This window comes from Palaemon carinicauda, chromosome 27 (genome assembly GCF_036898095.1).
Source record: "Palaemon carinicauda isolate YSFRI2023 chromosome 27, ASM3689809v2, whole genome shotgun sequence".
Classification (NCBI taxonomy): domain Eukaryota; kingdom Metazoa; phylum Arthropoda; class Malacostraca; order Decapoda; family Palaemonidae; genus Palaemon; species Palaemon carinicauda.
The window spans coordinates 89,345,334-89,367,933 of NC_090751.1; the positions used below are offsets into that span (position 1 = coordinate 89,345,334).

At 38.7% G+C, this 22,600-nt stretch overlaps 1 protein-coding gene and 1 long non-coding RNA gene across 2 annotated transcripts in view; one reads left to right on the top strand and one right to left on the bottom strand.

The window, feature by feature from the left end:
• Positions 1 to 21,908, bottom strand: part of LOC137621243 (uncharacterized) — a 28,002-nt gene extending 6,094 nt beyond the window's left edge. Inside the window, exon 1 of the long non-coding RNA XR_011040187.1 lies at positions 21,750 to 21,908. This is a non-coding gene — a long non-coding RNA (uncharacterized lncRNA). The remainder of the gene's footprint in view (positions 1 to 21,749) is intronic.
• LOC137620790 (Na(+)/citrate cotransporter-like) overlaps positions 1 to 22,600 on the top strand; it is a 130,479-nt gene that overhangs the window by 40,510 nt on the left and 67,369 nt on the right. The window lies entirely within an intron of this gene.

Here is a 22,600-nt window from a genome sequence, read left to right on the forward strand (position 1 = left end):
GAAGACTTATATACAGAGAAGGGTTGTTGAGTGGCAAAAACTTTTGAGAAGGGTGGCTTAAGGGTAAATGTGAATAAGACTGAAACTAAGTAAACAGTAAGGAAGATAGGAACAGGGTAGCTGTGCTTGAAATCAGAGGATCAGTTATAAAAGAGGTAGAACAATTTAGATACTTTAGGATCTACTGTAAATCAGGAGGGAGGATGTGAGGATGAAGTTGAGAATAGGGTAACAGCAGCCTAGGGGAAGTGCAGGGAAGTAGCAGGAGTGGCATGTAATATGAAAATACCAATCAAGCTAAAAGTCATGATCTATAACACGGTAATAAGACCAGTGTTAATGTATGAATCGGAAACGTAGACTCCAAGACGAAAAAGAGGAATCAAAGCTTAAGAGAACAGAGATAAGAATGTTGAGGTGGATTATGGGAATGCCACTGTTTGAAAGATTAGAAAATGGTGACATAAGAAGAATGGCAGGCGTGATAAAGATTACGGAAATGATTAGTGTGTCACGACTGAGATGGCGTGGGCACTTGATGAGAATAGATGGAAGGAGTGAGGAGAGCATGGAAGGAACCTGTTGGGAGAGAAGATCAAGAGGGAGACAAAGAATTAGATGGCGAGATAAGGTGAAGGATGATATGGAGAGAAGAGGTTTGATGGAAGAAGAGGCATTGGAGAGGGCGCATCAGGCAACCGACCCCTTAATGTAAGGATAACGGCGGGAAAAATTTCAAGAGCTATGAGAAAGTCAGATGTAACTTGTATTTAGGCAAAGTATTTTTAATGAAAGATAATTTAGACTTTCATCTAAAGAAAAGGTAGATTAATTCACAACAAAATTGAGAGAAAATTAGATAGCGCCTATTTTACGATAGCTAATAATCAAGGAAAAACTAGTAAAATATTGTATATTGTAAATTCATAACTTATCATTTGACATCGCTCATTAAAACTATCTTATGTCCTTGAATGCTGTTAAAAGAGCTGGTATCTAAAATCTTTACAAGATCCTTCTCTGGTAAAGGAAGGAGAGAGAGAGAGAGAGAGAGAGAGAGAGAGAGAGAGAGAGAGAGAGAGAGAGAGAGAGAGAGAGAGAGAGATAACGATCCTATCTAAAATATCAACAAGAGTCCTATAGTATAAGTGCCATAAATTTCCTCACCTTAAAGACACTCCATCTAACACAAGGTCAGTGCTGGAATCTGTAACCTTAACCTAGAAACTTGTTTTTTTTTTCTTTTTTTACCCCATCGCTCCTACGACGTTGTTCCACCTTAAAGAGACACTATCCCACACAAGGTCAGTGTTGGAATATTTTACCTTGACCTAGAAACAATTTTTTTTTTTTTTTTTTTTTAACCCACCGCTCGTACGACGTCATTCCCCAGTTTGCAGATGAGGAAAATCCTCAAGGTGACTTCGTTCACGCCAGAAATGGTGACGGTGACCAAGTAAGGATCCCCAATGTCTTCCTTCATTAGGCTGAGAGAGTACATGAACAGCATCCCCTTCAGGATGAACATCACCAGGCGGACGTGTAATACGTAAGAGAATATCTGAGGGGAAAGTTAAATAATAATAATAATAATAATAATGATAATAATAATAATAATAATAGTACTGATTGTAATGATAATAATAGTTTATAAATGATTGATCTATTTTAATGTGTGTAATGTTTTTCTAACTAGGTTTGTAGCTTGGGTAATAATAATAATAATAATAATAACTATTGTTATTATCCTTATTGTTATTATCATCATTGTTATTATTTTTTTTTCTTCCTCACTGGGTTGTTTTCCGTTGTGCCTCTAGCATTCTGTTTTTCCAATTACGTTTGTAGCTTTGCTACTACTACTACTACTACTACTACTACTACTACTAATAATAATAATAATAATGATAATAATAATAATAATAATAATGATGATGATTATAATAATGTTTCGTTTCTCTTCTGTATGTTCGTTGTCTTGAAGCTTATGACTTTAAAAATATTTCATTTGAAAGAGACACTGATGTTTTCAGAAGGAAAAGAAAAATATCACTGTATCTAAAATGTATTTCAAAAATTTGGGCAAATCTTCACGTTTTTACTACCCCTGTCTAGGTAGGCCTATTATCCAAATATATTGACGATGGTTACTAATGAAATTTAATTTGGTTTACATCATCGATGTAAAAAAAAAAAAAAAAAAAAAAAAAAAAGAATACGGAAGTAATTTCACGAATCTGAAAAAAAAAAAAAAGATGTTAATATATTGACCCAAAGCAAAACAAAGGGAATGTTGGCGATGTTAGCGAGATGTTTTCAACATAAAATTTTAAGTCGAGAGGATTAGCTAAACATTTAAAAAAAAAATTCCTCAAATACACCAAGTTTCAATTAAAAACAGTTCACTATTAGATCTGAAAGACTTGCAAAGTAAGTTCAAAGGAAAAAAATGATTCAACCAAGACCTTTGGATACTTTTAGCATTTATGTGTAGCTTAGTTTTGTTTTTCGGTTCAGTTCTATTGGAAATCGTTTTGGTACTTCAATGGGATATCTCGATAATTAGAAGCATGCTCAAGATTCATATGGGGGATATGGGATGAAGCACTATTATTGTATTACTTTATTTTAGACTTTCTAACTAGTTTGGATGTTAGCTATACATTTTCAACATTTATTAGAATTCTTAACTTAATCGAGAGGGTTAGCTAGACTCGCAAAAAAAAAAAAAAAACATGAGGCTTTTATCAAATACACCAAGTTTCATTTATCTTACACTAAGTCTGCAAATAGAGTAGCGGATATAGATAATCCTTAATTGACAACAACTGACCTTGTTGCTCGTGTCCAGAAATCCGTGAATTCGTATCCACTTCTTCGCGACGGAAATTACCGTTTCTTCCGTCCAATGCTCTGTGTTTTGGACACTTCGGCCGAGCTTCTCGAGGGAACTGATGATCATCCTTATAAAGGAGAAAATATAGATGTCCAAGAAGGCAGGCAGAAACGTCCCGATAAACGTCGGGTAAATCATGGCGCACGAGTACTCCGAAGGGATAATCTTGTCGGAAACAACGAGCATCGCCGTGAAAACGGTCGAGTATATCAACATGGGAAAGAACCAGATGGGCGTGTAACGGGTCATTCTGTTGGTGGCGCCCTCTTCGTCGATGATGGTGAAGTACTTGGCCATCTGACCGGACCTTTTTAATATAAGGATGAAAGAGTAGCAGCAGGACCCGCAGTTGCAGAAAGTTGGAAACATGAGGACCAGCTGATATGTGCTCAAGACATTCATGTAGAGGATGTAGCCAATAACGCTGAAAGTGTAGACGTTGCCGAGCATATAAACACACGTCGGCAATAGCTTCCATAAGGATACGGCGTAGCATTTGGGTCCAGTACGGGTTATTATGTGCAAGCCCAACGCTGTAGCTACAGTGTGGATGAATTTGTTTTCTTCCCAAAAGGGGCGCTCTTCATTTTGAGACGAATCCCTTGCGGTAGAGGTGTTTCCTGTAGGACGAAGCTTCGACCTACAGAATTCGATGAGTTTCAAAATGCGCATCACGAGTCTCCTTCGGCCTGACTCTATTCGCTGAGAAGAATTCTGCGTTTGATCTCTTGATGGGGAGACCAGACGTGATGTTAGAAATAGAGAAGGGGAGGAGAGCCACTTGAAAACCTAATTGCTGTGAAAACAGTCGCGCTAATGCTTATGATAATGGAGGTGTGAGCTTACCATTACGTCATTCATTTACATTACAGATTTGATAAGATACTTGAATGTGCTTCTTACTCAGGTTATTTGATTAAGTCATTATTGTTTAGAAAACATTTTCTTTTGATAGAAAGATCATAAAGAAAAATTTTGGAAAATATTTCCTTTTGATAGAAAGATCATAAATAAGAATATTATATAACTTTTTCTTTTGATAGAAGGATCATGAATAAATAGATTAATAGGTCATCATCATCTCTTAGGCCTATTGACGCAAAGAGCCTCGATTAGATTTCGCCAGTCGTCTCTATCTTGAGCTTTTAATTCAATACTACTCCATCCATCATCTCCCACTTCACGTTTCATAGTCCTTAGTCATGTAGGCCTGGGCCTTCCAACTCATCTAGTTCCTTGCAGAGCCCAGCTGAACGTTTGGTGAATTAATCTCTCTTGGGGAGTGCGAAGGGCATGCTCAAACCATCTCCATCTACCCATCATCATGATCTTATCCACATATGGCACTCGAGTAATATCTCTTATAGTTTAATTTCTAGCCCTATCCATTTAACTCACAATATCCTTCTGAGGGCTTTGTTCTCAACTCTACTAAATCTATTGGAGATTGATTCATGGTCATAACATGACTCATGTCCATACAGTAACACTGATCTCACTAAACTGATATATAGTCTGATTTTTATATGTAATTTCAGGCGATTTGATTTCCATGTTTTACTTAACCTAGCCATAGTCTGATCTGCTTTTTTCAATCTTTCACTAAACTAATTCTTAAGACCCAGTATTGGAGATCAGAGTTCCTAAATACTCAAATGATTCTACCACATTAATTCTTTCTCCTTCCAATGATATTTCACCTTCCATTGCATACTCCTTTCTCATCATCTCTATCTTCTATTTATCTTGAGGATCAATAAGTAGATAAAGTTATCTAATTAGGTTTCAGGAAAATTTTGAACACGTTTTTAGTTTCTTGCAATCAAGACAGTGGATTTGCAAGATAGGATTATATCTGTATTTGGTCGGAAGATTATGGAAGATTGAATAATGGAGCTTTTGAAAAATCAATGATTTTTTTTTCCAAAGTATGACTACGAAATTAGCGCAAGATATTTTAAGATCAAATTTCAAACAACCTGAATCACTATTTAATTGTCTTTCTCTTTCCCTTGTACTCTCTATCGTTTTTATGCCTGTTTCTTTGCATTTATCAGTCTTTATCCTCACAATATTTGCGAATGATGCGTGATATGTTCTCCATTCTAACCCAAACTCGAAACTTCTCACACTGCTCTAATCCATCTAGTTTACCTAGCTAAATTTTTAACCATCTATTATTATTATTATTAATATTATTATTATTATTATTATTATTATTATTATTATTATTATTATTATTAGATAAGATATAAACCTAGTTAAAAAAACAGGATGTTATAACTCCAAGGGCTCCAACAGGAAAACATAGCCAGTGAAGAAAGGAAATAGGGAAATACATCAACTACATGAGAAGTAGTGATCAATTGAAATAACCTATTTTAAGAACAGTAAAAAACATTAAAATAGATCCTTCATAAATGAACTATAAAAAGATACTTATGTGAACCTGTTCAACATAAAACATTCGCTGTAAGTTTGAACATTTGAAGTTCCACCGATTCAGCTACCTGATTACGAAGGGCATTCCACAATTTGATCACAGCTGCAATAAAACTTCTAGGATACATTCAATCGAGAAGCTCAATTCATAGATTCAGCTTTGACTTTTTTCCTTTTGCCTAAATTTACATTCATCTACATTGGAGTACTCCAAGGGAATGTGTTGTCAAATATGTTGTTTATCCTCCTCATCATTTTTTAATGCATAGAACATGTGGCGATTTATCACTGGTTTATACAAAATAGCCCGATGTACTGGGCAGATCACAAAGTCTGAGGGACAAGCTACTCAAAACCATCGGGGGAGTAATTAGAATATGGGCATCTTTAACAAATTTTATTACAAAAATAATCTAATACGTAGGAAACATGAAAACTTAAACTTTACTTAACATTCGAGAACATGTGACTGAAAAAAAACTATGTCCACTTCGGACTCAAGATAACATCAAATTAATTAATCATTCATAAGGTTACCTCGATAAAACCCTTATCGAGACCCCTAGACGTGCTTTACACAATACCAATGATCCCCTGGCACAAGGATCGACAAAATATCAACAGATAAAAAACATTACTACAACTCTTATCAAGACCTACACGGAAACCGACCTGGGTACAATAGGCGTGGGGAGAGAGAACAATTAGAAGGGACTTACTGTGGTTGGGGACGTTGGATCAAAGAGGACGAGCTAGCCTTGCAACCTCCGACGTCACCTTTTTGGCGCAATTTGTCCTGAACCTAAATTTCTAGATTGGATTTTTTTATCATGTTACAACAGAATGACGTTATTTTTCCTAATCTTAAATTACCAGCAATTGATTTTATTAGTCTCAGTGCCTTCCTGCCAGGCGGTTTCCCTCTTTGGCTTTAAACGTTCACGTCTGGAACTACATTCATTCGCCCGCGAGTTTTCTCCTCTCCCTCCAATTTGACGTAGTCGTAGGTGGAGTCAAATGGCGGGAATTTCGATTGATCGGGTCGAAATTCCCGACATCCTCCACGCCCCAAAATAAGGAGCGATGAAACGTCGGTCAATTGGATGGAGCTAGACTCGGGGTGAGGGGAGTGGCTTACTCCGAGACTCTGTTAGGCTCGCTGCGTAGCGCTCCGCAACGACTCGAACAGAGTACGCACAATATACTTCAGCAATGTTACCCCGGGGTAATAAACACAATCAATAATGTACAGTCATACAACAGATCAAATTAGGCAATGGGCCTAGCAATTCTAAAGCACTCGTGTAATACACATAAGGAACAGCAGAAATAAGTGATAATGTACACACATTTTACAGAATTCAAATGGCAAGCAATTAGGCAATGGGCCTAAAACAAACAGAAATGGCAATGGCAATGCATACAATTCAAGCTCTAAGGCAATTAGGCAATTGGGCCTAAGACAATTCAAGAAATGGCAGAAATGCAAACATAATAATTCAAGTGCAAAGACAATTAGGCAATGGGCCTAAGACAATTCAAGAAATGGCAGAAATGCAAACATAATAATTCAAGTGCAAAGACAATTAGGCAATGGGCCTAAGACAATTCAAGAAATGGCAGAAATACATACATGACAATTCAAATTCAGTCTGTCTCAACTCACAATAATCGAGACTTCTATAGCGCTGCTACATGCAGGCTGTTACTTAATGAAGTACAAGAGGGAGGGGTTGGTTCTGTGCAACGCTCGGTCTGTACGCACGAGAGACCATCCCGTCCCCGTTCTCCACCCCTAAGCACTTCCAACCTCCGCAGATTCACGCACACCTCACAAACTCCACCCTCCCTACCTTCCAGATAGGACACGCCCCCTTTTCACTTACAGTTTACAGCTACTTTTTATATATCGTCACTTTTCAGCAGACAGTCCATTAGTTCTCGCTGTTTCGCGGCAGCCCTTCTCAATGGGCGTGCAGAACGTCTTTGTGCGTTCGTCTGCTCTGATTCAGTTTCATTTTCACTTCTTTCACTAACTGCATAGTTCTCACCTTCCTCGTCGTTGTCGTCCGTTCCTGTGGCTGGTTGTTGAGTTGTCGTAGCTGTTGCCATACCCTGGTCGTTCCCAGACGTCTCCGCTATCCCTGGCATTCCGGCTGTCGAACTGTACGCACCCTCTTCTCCGTCATCGCCGTCGTCTCCTTCATGGTCATCCTCAGAGGGGGCTATTTCTAGGGGAACCAGGTGGCTGACAGCTCGCAGCGATTCGACACCCTCAAACAACACTTTCGCCGATCGTACGACTCCGTCGTCGTCAGGATACGTCTCCACGACACGTCCCAGAGGCCAAGTCGCTCTCTTCTTATTGTCCTGCTTAACTAGCACGATGTCTCCGGGGTGCAGCTTGGAGGGTTCCCCGGGCCGACTGTCGTGCCGGGCTCTCAAGGCACTCAAGTATTCCCTTCTCCAGCGTTCCCTAAAGGCTTTGAGTGAATCTGTCAATCTTACGTAACGATCACGTAGCTTCCGAGAGGTGAAGGTTGCGTTGAGATGGTCGTCCGGTAAGATCGGGGCCATGAGGTGGACTTGGTGTCCTCTTATCAAATGGGAGGGGGTGAGGACTTCATCCTCGCGCTCGTCACCGCTGTACATAAGCGGTCGATTATTCACCACTGCTTCTGCTTCTTTCACGAGGGTTAGCACGTGGGCGTCCGGCAGGTACTTCTTTCCGAGGGCTATCTGGAGGGTCCGTTTCGTTACTCCTATCAAACGCTCGAAGAACCCACCTTTCCAAGGTGCACGGGGCGTCTGAAACCGCCACTTTATGCCAGTTTTCCTCAGGAACTGCTGGACTTCATCCTCTTCATAAAGTCCCTGCAGGAGGTGGCTGGCAGCCTTGAAGGTTTGATGGTTATCGGACATGATGAGCTGTGGGGCACCGTGGGTGGCACTAAACCGTCTAAGTGCCAACACGAATTCTTCTGCTTCCAAAGAGGGACAGAAGTCAAGGTACACGGCTCTGCTGGCCATGCAAGTTACGATAAGTATATATCCTGGCCGTGTCTCCGTGTGTATTGCTGCTGTGTGGTCCACTCCGACCGCCGTGAACGGTTTTGTGAGGGTGATCCTTTCCTTTGGCAGGGGGGGTGGTGGTGGCTGTCTCGTTAGAGGCTGGAAGGCTAGCTTGCATTCAGGGAATTGCCGCACGGTTCGCTTCGCAATGGAACGTAGACCCGCCACCCAACATTTCTGTCGAAAGATACCTATTAGAGTATTCACCCCACAATGCAAATGTAACTGATGTAAATAATTTAAATACATCCTAACCAAATGCCCTTTGGCTGGCAAGAGAATTAAATGATCAGTTTCTCCTACATGGGACACTCGTCCCCTGGTGCAGATGAGATTATCTACCAAAACTAAATTCAATTGTCTAGCAAAATTAGCAACTTCACGAGGGGGTCTGACTCCGCCCTCTAAGTAGGCATAAACAGTAGGCAAATAATGTTTTTGCTCTAATTTTACAACAATACTGAACGGATGCCGTTCTATCTTAGCAAACTTTAAAACTAGTCTGGCTACTCGTAACAAGAATTGGAACCCTACTTCCCTTTTCAGGACGTCCCAAATCTCGCCTGGGGGGGTAGGACACATCTCCTCCCTCAACTCCTGCACCGCCGCTACTACGTGAGTTTGATGTAGTAGATCTTCCTCCTCGCAAAGAACAGGCTTTCCCGTGGTCCTGAGGAATTCTGGACCGTTCCTCCACAGGGGGTTAGCTTGCAATTGTTGAGCCGTTGCACCTCGGGATAGGATATCGGCAGGGTTCTGATGACTAGGGACATGGTTCAGACTGAAACTACAAACCTGCTGAATAAAATTAATTTCCGCCACTCTGTTAGAAACAAACACATTTTTATTAGACCTGGCATCGGGCGATGCTACCCATGCCAACGTTACCTTACTGTCGGTCCACATTACTATTTCCCGTGGCTCGATCAGATCCTTGAGCGTTCTTGCTAGTCTGCTGCCTAACAACAAGGCCAGCAACTCTAGCTTAGGGATCGTCAGCTTGCTCATCCCTTTCGGAGTGATCCGGGTTTTACTCGTTACCAGACTTACCCGATTGCATTCGTCCCTAGTATATGCTACTGCTCCATATGCCTTACTGCTGGCATCGGTGAACACATGAAGTTGTAAGCCTCTTTTTCCTATTGATCTTTGAAAGGTGATGTCGCTCACCGCTTTCAAATCATTCAACAATTCACTTGCCTCTTTAGCCCTCTCTTTTCCTAAAACATCATCCCAACCTACATTATCCTCCCATAGTTGTTGAAGGAAAAGCTTTCCCCTTACAAATAATGGGCTTATCAAACCTATCGGATCATATATGGAGACTAATAGGGAAAGTACCCTACGCTTCGTGGGCACCCATCCCTCCCCCAACTCACAGATCCTTTTGCTTTCTTTCACACACAAACTGTCCACGTCCCGGGCCCATCGCAGCCCGAGCACGTTCACACTCACAGGCTCACTCCACTGTTTCTCGCTATCGAAGGCCAAGTGATTGCTGGCCCACCCTTCTAAGGGCATACCCGCCCCTTTTAAGATGTTATGTACAGACTCATGCTCTCGCCTCATATGTTCTACATCTTCAAACGTGGCCAGATAATTATCGACATAAAAGGATTTTACTAAATCTGGGCGCCCTTCCTCTTTAAAATGACAATTTAATATTTGCTGTAGCAAAAATGGACTAGCTGTGATGCCGAACACCACGACTCTAAAGGCGAAGGTAAGCGCTCGACCAGCTGCCTTGCGCCACAGAAATCGTGTGTATTTGGCATCACGAGGATCTAACAAAACACGATGGAATGCTTTACTTATGTCGGCTAACATGGCATATCGATTCAACCTAAACCTTATAATTAAACTATATGCTACTTCTACCAAATTGGGCCCAGGTAAAAGACATTCATTCAAGGACTTGCAACCTTGTGACTTGGCAGAGGCATTGAACACGATTCTAAGGGGGGTGGTACGGCTGTCTTTCTTAACACCAAAGTGTGGCATGTAATAACCTTCCACTACGGGATTTTTCACTTCTGATATAAATCCTGCTTCGAGATACTTATCTATCACTCCCTGATATTGTTCAAAATATTTCCTATCCTTTCTGAATTTTGCCTGCAACGACTCCAACTGCGCCACAGCGTTACGATAATTGGTTTCTGGCCTAGCATCCGACCCGAATGGTAGGCTAACCTGATATCCCTCAGGTTTTCTTACAACGCTTTGCGATACCTTTCGCACGGCCTCGGCCTCGCGAACAGTGTATTGCTCAGATGGGGCCATACCAACACGGTCTAATCGCCACCACTCATCTACATCATACAGATATGGCTCGTCCGTGATTCTGCACACTCTCAATGTTCTAACTTGTTCGACCTTTTCCCCTTGGAACAGCCACTGTGGCACCTTCCCGTACGGGGACATACCATTATGCGTTAAGAAAAGATTTATCCCATCTACTTTTTCTACACCTATGACAAAATAGCTAAAATAATCAGCCCCAACTAAAATGTGAACGTTCTTCATGGTATCTGATTGGTTTGCTGGATCGGCTAACGTGACTCCCTTGGTCAACAGATGCTGTCTGACCTTTACATAACCCACGTTATGTATCGGGACGTCCACGTGTTCGTGTGCTACCAACTTCATACGCACGATTCTTTTCCCCATTTCAACCCTGCAACTCACTACATCATATTGTCCGCTTACTTCCTCGGAACCAAACGGAGCTATATTCAAGGATACTCTTCCTACCACCGGTAGGCCTAATTGACGGGCAATTTTTGCAGAGATGAAGCTCCTCTGGCTTCCTGTGTCGAGAAATAGGCGGACTCGCTTACTACCTTGCTTTAGTTGAATACCTGCCATGGCTGTTGGCAAGATAGTGCATGGGAGGTCCACATCAGACCTCTGCGCGATCTTTGCGCTCGTGCACGGTTTAGATTCTACTTTAACCTTAGATGGACGGGGGGCAGTTTGGTTCTGTGCAGGCGTCGCATTTACTACGGGGCGGGACGTTGTTGATTGACTATTACTATGACTAGGGATTGATTGCGGTCTACCCGCATCGCAAATCGCAGTGTGGTGCTTAGCATTACAGTTTCTACAGGAATTTGAAACGGGACATTTATCGCTACGATGGCCTGATTTCGTGCAATTAAAACAAAGACCCCTTTTTAATAAAATGTGACGTCTAGCAGCTACGTCTGTCACTTGGCGACATCCGTGAGGCGGATGCCGTTCGCTACAAAATGGGCAGGAATTATGGTGGATGGGATGGGTTTTCGGTCTTACACTACTGTCTGGTCTTTTGTCAGTCTCAAGACTGTCGCCTCTCTGCAATGCATCGTCTTCTAACATTCTTACTATGAAATCTATTGCCTCAAAAAACTCGTCCAACGTATAGTCGCATTTCCTTAAGTGCTCTACCACCTTGCGGTATAGTTTTCCCTCCGAGAGTTTTTGATTAATGAGGCTCATGACCATGCCCTGGCCTAAGTCATTGGTACTAAGTCTTTTGATTTGTTCAATAATGATGGTCAACTCAAAACGGAACCTTTTTAGTTCTATTGGGTTTAGTGACGGCACAAAGATGTTTGCTAACTTACGGTGCAGAATCACGAGTGTCTGGTGCACGTTGCCATACTGCTTATCTAATAGGTCTAATGCTACACTATAGTTCGCGGCGGTTACACTTAGAGATTTGATGATCCTAAGCGGCTCTTTGCCCAACGTCCCCAATAAATATGTGAATTTAGACACTTCGTCTAAATCAGCTCTTCGATCCACGTGGATCGTGAATAGTTCACGGTACGATGCGTACTCTTGCACCTCCCCTTCAAACGTGGGGAGAGGCAGCGGCTTCAACCTGGGGAGGGCAACATTCCCCGTTGAAGGGCCTTTCACTTTATCTATTCTATTGTACAATAGAGTGGAAGCACGTGTCGCTTCACCTAACATATGCCTAATTCGGGCTTCGAAACTAGTTTCTAGCTTAACGCGCTGGCTCTTGTATAGCTCTTTAAGCTGTCGGACCTCTGCCTGCAACTCCGTTACCAAATTCTGGTAAACGGACTCTGAGTAGGTCTCTATCAGCGCCCTTTGCGTTTCGCTTAGTAAATCCTCCAGTAGGTCCATCGACGCCTCGATATGAACAATCGTGGACACAGCCATCTTAATTACTTTACTTTACGTTTGGGGGGGTTGGGCAAGGCAAGGAAAGAAAGATAATTTTACGTTAAGAAGGGACTCAAACTGACCCACGTGGGCGATCGCACATCGGGACGTAGATGAACCTTTGATTGTTCCTTCTCTCCCACCCTTAAAAGCACATACTCAAATTAGTCCCGTCCGGCTCTGGGAAGCACTTGTGATCCGGTTCGAAGGACCAAATGTGGCGATTTATCACCGGTTTATACAAAATAGCCCGATGTACTGGGCAGATCACAAAGTCTGAGGGACAAGCTACTCAAAACCATCGGGGGAGTAATTAGAATATGGGCATCTTTAACAAATTTTATTACAAAAATAATCTAATACGTAGGAAACATGAAAACTTAAACTTTACTTAACATTCGAGAACATGTGACTGAAAAAAAACTATGTCCACTTCGGACTCAAGATAACATCAAATTAATTAATCATTCATAAGGTTACCTCGATAAAACCCTTATCGAGACCCCTAGACGTGCTTTACACAATACCAATGATCCCCTGGCACAAGGATCGACAAAATATCAACAGATAAAAAACATTACTACAACTCTTATCAAGACCTACACGGAAACCGACCTGGGTACAATAGGCGTGGGGAGAGAGAACAATTAGAAGGGACTTACTGTGGTTGGGGACGTTGGATCAAAGAGGACGAGCTAGCCTTGCAACCTCCGACGTCACCTTTTTGGCGCAATTTGTCCTGAACCTAAATTTCTAGATTGGATTTTTTTATCATGTTACAACAGAATGACGTTATTTTTCCTAATCTTAAATTACCAGCAATTGATTTTATTAGTCTCAGTGCCTTCCTGCCAGGCGGTTTCCCTCTTTGGCTTTAAACGTTCACGTCTGGAACTACATTCATTCGCCCGCGAGTCTTCTCCTCTCCCTCCAATTTGACGTAGTCGTTGGTGGAGTCAAATGGCGGGAATTTCGATTGATCGGGTCGAAATTCCCGACAGAACAGGTGGGATGGAGTACCAAGGGAATGTGTTGTCAACTATGTTGTTTATCCTCATGAATTTTGTAATGCATAGAACAGTTGGGGATGACAGAGAAGGATTGGACTGGATTGGTAACAGGAAATTAGCGATTTCCAGAGAGAATCAGCTTGCCAGGCACCTCATTGTCAGGTTGGCCGCTAAGGAACTCAGGTTGATAGAATACTTCTAGGAGATAATATAGCATGATAGAAGAAATCAGACTTATTTCTTTTGTAAAGCTTGTCTTCTAGATGATTCCCATAGAAATACTTGTAGTAGTAGATCTGAAAGAGTATATTTATAAGAGAGAGAGAGAGAGAGAGAGAGAGAGAGAGAGAGAGAGAGAGAGAGAGAGAGAGAGAGAGAGAGAGAGAGAGAGCCCTTTTGCTCGAGAAAAAGATTCAGTGTTAACAACTCATCATATAGGAACAGAGCATGAAATTAATTGGAAGAAGTCAGAAAATAGATAAAATTTATTGTACTGGGATGTTGTTAATCTTCTAGTCTTATTATATTGTCTTTATTCGTTTGTATATCATTATCCATGATGTTTTTCACGGCACATACATCCTTCTAATTTGGTAAGAGCATTTGATAGGTGTGAGTGAGTGAGTGTCTTTTAAGACATATTCGCCCTACTAAATATACGCTACAACACTTTTAGCTCGCTAACATCGACTGGAGGTTGGCGAAAACCTCGAACAAAAAATGACATGTGATTCCACCTTAACTCTCTATAGTGGTAGTATCTCAACGTGGGGCCCTTGAAGTAGTCTTAGAAGTTTTATTCCAGCTTCGACCACATTGCGTGAAACTTCTAAAAGTTCAAACTTGCAGCAAATGTTTTCATGTTGAACAGGCTAGCATATGTTCTAAGGCTTTAGTAAGGCTCCAAGTTTCCGGTGTATAAGTTAATACAAGTACAGTAGGACCATGATTAATTTTTTTTTTTTTTTTACAGAAAGGGACAATATACATTTTCTTAATTTCATTTTGTGAGAGCGTTTAAGAGGCAACTTTTCTAGTTTCTATCAATTCATTTATGTGAGTGATGACGTGTATTTTAAAGCTCATATTCGTCTTACTATATCCGACATTTTTTAACTGCCTTTAACTATAAGATCCATTTCTGTACGACGTTCTTGTTAGCAATATCTTTCTCATCCTCAAAGTTATAGTTAATACGATTGTTTAAAGGTCCCTATTGAAAGAAAGATTTTTAACCTCTCAGATACGGTACTGCACAGTATTCTAGAAGTTTTATTCCATCTGTAATCAAGTTGTGGGATGACCTTCCTAATCATGTAGTTGAATCGAGGAAAGTTCAAACTTCTAGCGAATGTTTTCACGCTGAAAAGGCTGACATGTCTTTTTTTTATAGTTTATATATGGAAGATCTGTTTCAATGTTGTTACTGTTCGTAAAATATTTTTAATAGTTCATTACTTCTCTCGCACTTTATTTGTTTCCTTATTTCCTTTCCTCACTGGGCCATTTTTCCCTGTAGTGGCTCTTAACCTTATCCAACTAGGGTTGTAGCTTGGCTAATAATAATAATAATAATGATAATAATAATAATAATAATAATAATAATAATAATAATAAAGATTCTACAGTATACGAGTATGTGAAGCTTCTGCCAGAACATTTCATTCTCGTTAGCAAAAGGAGTGCTTAAAATAGGCTAATCTTAGGTTTTATTGAACATACAGTAAGGTTATGCTTCTAGAGAAACGATTTAAAACTTGGCATAGGATACATTTTCAAATTTCAGCATGAATGGAATAGATTCGGAATATCAAGAACAAAAAAGAAAAAGAAACAAACGAAACGATGGCTAGAGAAAACATAGGCCCATGTCTTGTGAAACCGGAAGGTCAACGTCCAAATGATGTCGACTTTCACTTCACTCAAGGATAGGTGTAAGCGGATCCTATACATATACGAATAAGGCCGAAAGGCGATTTCTCCACAAAGAGCTTTAGGCCTACTGTATACCTGTATATCTTGATTCAGCTGTGTGTTTACCTCTTCTTGTTACTTCAATGCCATGCCACAGTCTCCAACGAGATAGAAAGTCAACATATTTTACATATTAAGTATACAATGGATTCTATAATGAACACTCATATGATGGCTGTTTGGCTTAGGCTTAAGTTGCCGACATGCGGGCACCAAGGAGCCTCTAAGCCGGACGAAAGTTCACCAGAGTCTCAGACAAAAGTACCTGTTAACAGTGGTGTGGAACTTAAGAAGTTCAAACCTACACTGAATGTTTTTATCGTTGTTTTATATATAGAAGATCTATTTTAACGTTGCTGCGGATCTTAAGATATTTGTATTGTTTACTATTACTTCTCATATATAGTTTGTTTATTTTATTATTTCCTTTCCTCGTTGGGATATTTTCCTTGTTTTGAGCCTTTGGGCTTGTAGCATCCTGCTTTTCCAACTAGGGTTGGAGCTTATCTAATAATAATAATAATAATAATAATAATAGTTTATAAGAAGGCAGACAAGATGTTGATTTTCTTATTTCGCTGGTCTTTCAAGTCAGTCCCACGAATACACTACCCTGCATATAAATACATCCATGTATTACTGCATTCGTGCGCATGTCTGTGTCTACTTGCATTTATTTAATATATAAAAACAGAAGAATGTAGGAGAATACATTCTGAATTCTCAAAAAAAAAAGTGCATCCTTTACTTATTCATTAAAGGTCCTGACATAATGCAGTAGTGAGATACGTTGTTGCAGAGAGAGAGAGAGAGAGAGAGAGAGAGAGAGAGAGAGAGAGAGAGAGAGAGAGAGAGAGAGAGAGACTTACCTGCTGCCTGTTCACCGGGAAAATGTTGAAGAATACAAAGGTATTTTTGTCATCATTGCTAAGTTATTTTCGTTGGTTATGATAAAGATAATAATTGTGATACCATGGATGTTGTTGTTGTTGTTGTTGATGTTGTTGTATCATTAGTATTTTTATTCAAAATAAACAAAGTTATGCGAAACCAGCTAAAAATGTCCTTTGATTTTTATGAAAGCTCTTCCAAATAAAAGGAAATTAAATTGATTTTAAAAACTGTCATGTTAAACACACACACGCATATATATATATATATATATATATATATATATATATATATATATATATATATATACACACACACACACACACATATGTATATATATATATATATATATATATATATATATATATATATATATATATATATATACATGTACACACACACACACACACACACAATATATATATATATATATATATATATATATATATATATATATATATATATATATATATATATATATATATATATATATATATAGTGTGTGTGTGTGTTGTCAGTAAACATGACCAATTTCACTGCACAACCACAAACGACATTTACTATATAGTAATTATTATTATTAGAATCGCTAATATATGCCAGCAAAACTAATAACCAATTAAAATAATGCCACTGAAAATAATTCCTATTAATATTTTAAAAACTGCTAAAATAATATTAATGAGTAATGAGAAACTCGATCTTTCTTATTCTCGTTTTCCTTTGAGGCTAAACAAGCCACTTAAGCTTTTCGGTCACGAATTTAAAGCTTTTGATGGACCTTGATACTCATGGAGGTGTAGACCCAAATGTTATTTTACATTTTTTTTTTTTTTTTTTTACAGACCGTTTTATTTTTTACCTTCCATTGTAGTCTGTTATATTATGCAAGTTAACAAGAAGAGCTTCTTTAGCACTTGTTGGAGAATAGGTAATGTTATTCCATTAGGTAAATGTGTTTGTGATAGCTCTAGCCTTGCTGATTACCTCCCAAGTTCCATAACTCCCATAATATCGAAAGTTTTTGAAAGGCTTTTGGCAAAACCTCTTGTTTGCAAATTAGTCTTCACAAAGGCCTTGCAATATGTGATGCTGTACAGAAATCCCTTGATTGTGGTCTGGAAGTTAGTATGATTTGTCTTGATTTTAATGCTGTCTTTGACCATCTAAACATGAGGCTTTGTTTTCCAACTCAAATAGTTGGGAGTAGACGGGTCTTTTCTGAGCATCATTATCGAATTTTTAAGTAACAAAATGCAGAGTGGTTGTTGATGGGACCATAGTGAGTATAGAAATGTGATATCTGGTGTTCCTCAGGGCAGTGTTCTTGGCCCATTACTTTTCATACTATATACACATGAGGGTTTGGCCTAGAAAATAAGCTCGTTCCATATGCTGATGATGCTCCTCTGTTTACCTTAATTTCATCTCCTAAATGTAGATCTGGGGTTGTTGAATCCCTTAATAGTGATGTAGCTAAAATTGGTGAATTGTGCAAATTATGCAACATGAAGTTGAAACCTAAGAAAACAAAGTAGTATTGTAAGTAGGTCGAGGACAGTGGCTCCTCAACATCCTGATCTAAGAAATGAGTGTTTCTTTAACTCTACAACTTTTTCAAGGTTATAGATGCGATTCTTGATTACAATTCACTTTTGAGAACTCATTCGATCTGTTTCTTCTTCAGTTGCAAAACAAAATTGGCATATTGAAAAATCATTTTAAGGTTCTCGGTGATTAGTCTATTCTGAAGTGTTTTAATTCTCTCATTCTATCTTGTGTCGAGTATTGTTCTCTTATCTTGTCTTCAGCTGCTGATTCTAATCTCAATTTGTAGGACAAAAACTTGGTGTTTATTAAATTTCTTATTCCTGATCTTGAAATTAATGTCTTACGCCGTCTTTCAGTTAGTTCTTTATGCATGTTTCATTAAGATTTTTCATAATAGTGACCATCGTTTCCATTCAGATATTCCCAGACTGTACCACACAGTACGTAGTACTAGGTATGTAGTTACTGCTAACGGTCTTGCCTTGCCTTTTATTCATTACGTATTGTATATACACAGTAGTTTATTTACGATTTCCTTATTTATTTTCCTTACTGGGTTGCTTTCGCTGTTGGTACACTTAGGCTTGTAATATTCTGCTTTTCCAATAATAATAATAATAATAATAATAATAATAATAATAATAATAATAATAATAATAATAATTTAGTCTTACCCTGCCTTTCTTTCCTATTGTATATTTGTATATTAGCGCTGTTATCATTACTCTCTCTCTCTCTCTCTCTCTCTCTCTCTCTCTCTCTCTCTCTCTCTCTCTCTCTCTCTCTCTCAGAATTATTGGACAACTATTAAGCAAACACTAATTTTTTTTATTGAATACACTAAAAATTATCATTGCGTTGAAGCATGAAAGAGAACTTAGAGTGGAACTGAAAAGACATGATAGCTTTCCTTCTGAGAGAGAGAGAGAGAGAGAGAAGATAGAGAGAGAGAGAGGAGAGAGAGGAGAGAGAGAGAGAGAGAGAGAGAGAGCGCCAAGGTGTGTGTGTATCTATCTCTAGCCTTAATGCTATTGATTGTCCTTCCCGACTGTAGTTTCTCGTCCTCTTGACTTTTGTTGTCGTTGTTGTAAATTTCGTCTTGGTGTTTTCCTCCTCATTATTTGATTTTGTCATGTTCACTAGTGGTATTATTATTATTATTATTATTATTATTATTATTATTACTTGCTAAGCTACAACCCTATTTGCGGGCATTATTATTATTATTATTATTATTATTATTATTACTTGCTCGGCTACAACCCTATTTGGAAAAGCAGGATGTTATAAGCTCAGGGACTCCAACAGGGTAAATAGTCCTGTGAGGAAAGGAAACAAGGAAAAATAAAATATTTTAAGAAAAGTAACAACATTAAGATAAATAACTCCTATACAAACTATAAAAACTTTAACAAAACAAGAGTAAGAGAAATAAAATAGAATAGTGTGCTTGAATGTACCCTCAAGCAAGAGAACTCTACCCCCAAGACAGTGAAGGGCCATGGTACAGAGGCTATGGCACTAACCAAGATTAGAGAACAATGGTTTGATTTTGGAGTGTCCTCCTAGATGAGCAGCTCACCATAGCTAAAGAAGAATTGGTAGTCATCGTATTAGTACTAGTTAAGACTTAATGACAATTAGTTTGTGAAGCAAAGGTCTCCCATATATATATATATATATATATGTATATATATATATATATATATATATATAAGAGTAATTTGCAAATCTTAGCAGCATTGCACCTAGGAAATGGGAAAATATGCTAGACAATAATCTTTAACAAATACATCTGAGTAAATTAATTGGCAGATATAGTATATTCAATATAAGAGTAATTTGCAAATCTTAGCAGCATTGCACCTAGGAAATGGGAAAATATGCTAGACAATAATCTTTAACAAATACATCTGAGTAAATTAATTGGCAGATATAGTATATTCAACTTCTTTCTTCGTCTGCATCCTTTCACGAAAACAATCTTTATAGTAATGATAATGCTCTCTCTCTCTCTCTCTCTCTCTCTCTCTCTCTCTCTCTCTCTCTCTCTCTCTCTCTCTCTCTCTCTCTCTCTCTCTCTCTCTCTCTCTCAGAATTATAAGGAAATTAATATTCACGAAAACAATCTTTATAGTAATGATACTGCTCTCTTCTCTCCTCTCTCTCTCTCTCTCTCTCTCTTCTCTCTCTCCTCTCTCTCTCTCTCTCTCTCTCTCTCTCTCTCAGAATTATAAGGAAATCGATACTTAAAAACTATATAGTAATGATATTGCTCTCTCTCTCTCTCTCTCTCTCTCTCCTCTCTCTCTCTCTCTCTCTCTCTCTCTCTCACTCTCTCTCTCTCTCTCTCTCCTCTCTCTCTCTCAGAATTATAAGGAAATAATTATCGTAAAAACAATACCAGCAATGATATTGCTCTCTCTCTCTCTCTCTCTCTCTCTCTCTCTCCTCTCTCTCTCTCTCTCTCTCTCTCTCTCTCTCTCTCTCTCTCTCAGGGGCAGTATCTTTACCTTATATATCTTGTATTACCGGAAATCAAACATCACGAGATGACAATTAAACCCATTAAATCATTATCCCGGATATAAATGGTTTCATAGAGCAGACTGTATAGTGATTGGTAGAATTGAATGAAATGATTTGACTGGCGCTGACAATCTTAAGCGGTAGACAAAAGTCAACAAAATGAGTAATTCTCATGTTTTTGTCAAATATCTTTATTTAGAAATTATATTTTCTTGATATTTTTCTGCAGATTTTGGTTGGCCCATGTATTCTACGGGAGTTTGATAGGCTTATGGGGGTTTTACTCAAGGTCGTTATCAGCCAAACTTTCACCAAATAGTCTCGGTTTCTCTTATTATTATTATTATTAATATTATTATTATTATTAGTTATTATTATATTTATTATTGGTATCATTATTATTATTATTATTATTATATTTATTATTATTATTATTATTATTATTATTATCTGCTAAACTACAACCCTAGTTGGAAAAGCAGGATGTATCTATAAGCCCAGGAGCTCCAACAGGGAAAATAGCCCAGTGAGGAAAGGAAACAAGGAGAAATAAGATATTTTAAGAATAGTAATAACATTAAAGAAAATATTTCCTATATAAACTATAAAAAACTTACAAGACAAGCGGAAGAGAAATTAGGTAGAATAGCGTGCCCGAGTGTGCCCTCAAGCAAGAGAACTTTAGTAGGCCACTGATGAAAAAGTTAAATGTGAAAATTAATTAACTTTATGTCACGCAGACTCAAGCATGCATGGCAAGAGCCCGTGTCCTACACTATACAAGATATCTACAATTACAACCAACCAATCAAATGGCTTCGATCATGATAAAACTGGCTGTTCAGCTGCAGCTTTTGCAAAGACAGTTTAGGGTGAAATACTGCCGGTCAATTTAAGCCTAAATTTAACTCTAAACCAGTTGTTTAAGGCTTCCGTCAAGTAACGGTTCGAAACCATTGAAATTTAAGTTTCGATTCAGTTGTTTCAGTTTTGTGTATGAAAAGTTGTGAAACGTGAAGTAAATACTTCACGCTGAATACTCTGGTCTTTATTAAGGAAGGGTTGAAAAGCTACCAGAGGCGTGTCGAGCTTTGAATTACTCAACTTTCAAGTTGTGCCGAGGCCAAAGAGAATAGGCCTTTCGAAACCGGATTCCTTTGTACGATAGGCCTAATGTGGAATAGGAAATACAGGTTAGAGAAACTTACCTAAAACTTTCTTGTCCCATATTTCAAAACCTGCAAGTATTCTCATCGCATATTTTCATTGGTAAAACAGTAGGTTCCTTACATAGAAGGCTGATTACACTGACAAGGGAATGTTACGATCAGAGTGTGATACTTTAAATATTAAATGAAAAAGTTATCGATGGTCTCATGGAGTACGAGAGTGGGAGGAGCCTAGAGCGACCAGCAGAGGCTCCGAGTCGCTCTCTCTTCCAATGTGTCAGTCTCTTTCAAGCATTTGTGACAATCTAGACCAGGTTATTTTGCGTGAAAGCATTAATGAATTGTGAACAGAATGCATAAAGAAGGCAGTTCCGGTAATGAGAATCTGACACATATTAAGTATTCAAGTAATTATTAAGATTTTGAGAAAGATCGTCTGTGAGTGCATGGGAGTGGAAATCCGGCAGCGGTTCATACTAACAGAAAAGGGGACTCAAGGTTTTTTGTCCAATCTGCTTTCACCTGATTTTGCACGTTGTCGATATTATTGCCCCTTACTTTGCCTTGGTGATTTTTTTATCTGCTTTTGTGTGCTTTTGTCCTTTCTAGTGATCGTTCATATATTTATGTGGGGATACAGGTGTTATTAGTAAAGCATATGAACGGTAGAATGAACTACTTGAGCCAATCAACGACATTCAAACATTAATTTCACGTCCCTAGCTTTAAATGGTCAATGTTATTTCTAATGAAAAACAGTAGTGTTTATTAAAGCTGATTTTTAGTTATTTTATATAACCACTTTCTCCAATATGAATATGCTCAAGTATATTTAAATATATATGTATATACTGAACAATAGTGTATGGCTTTTGCTATTGTATAGTCAT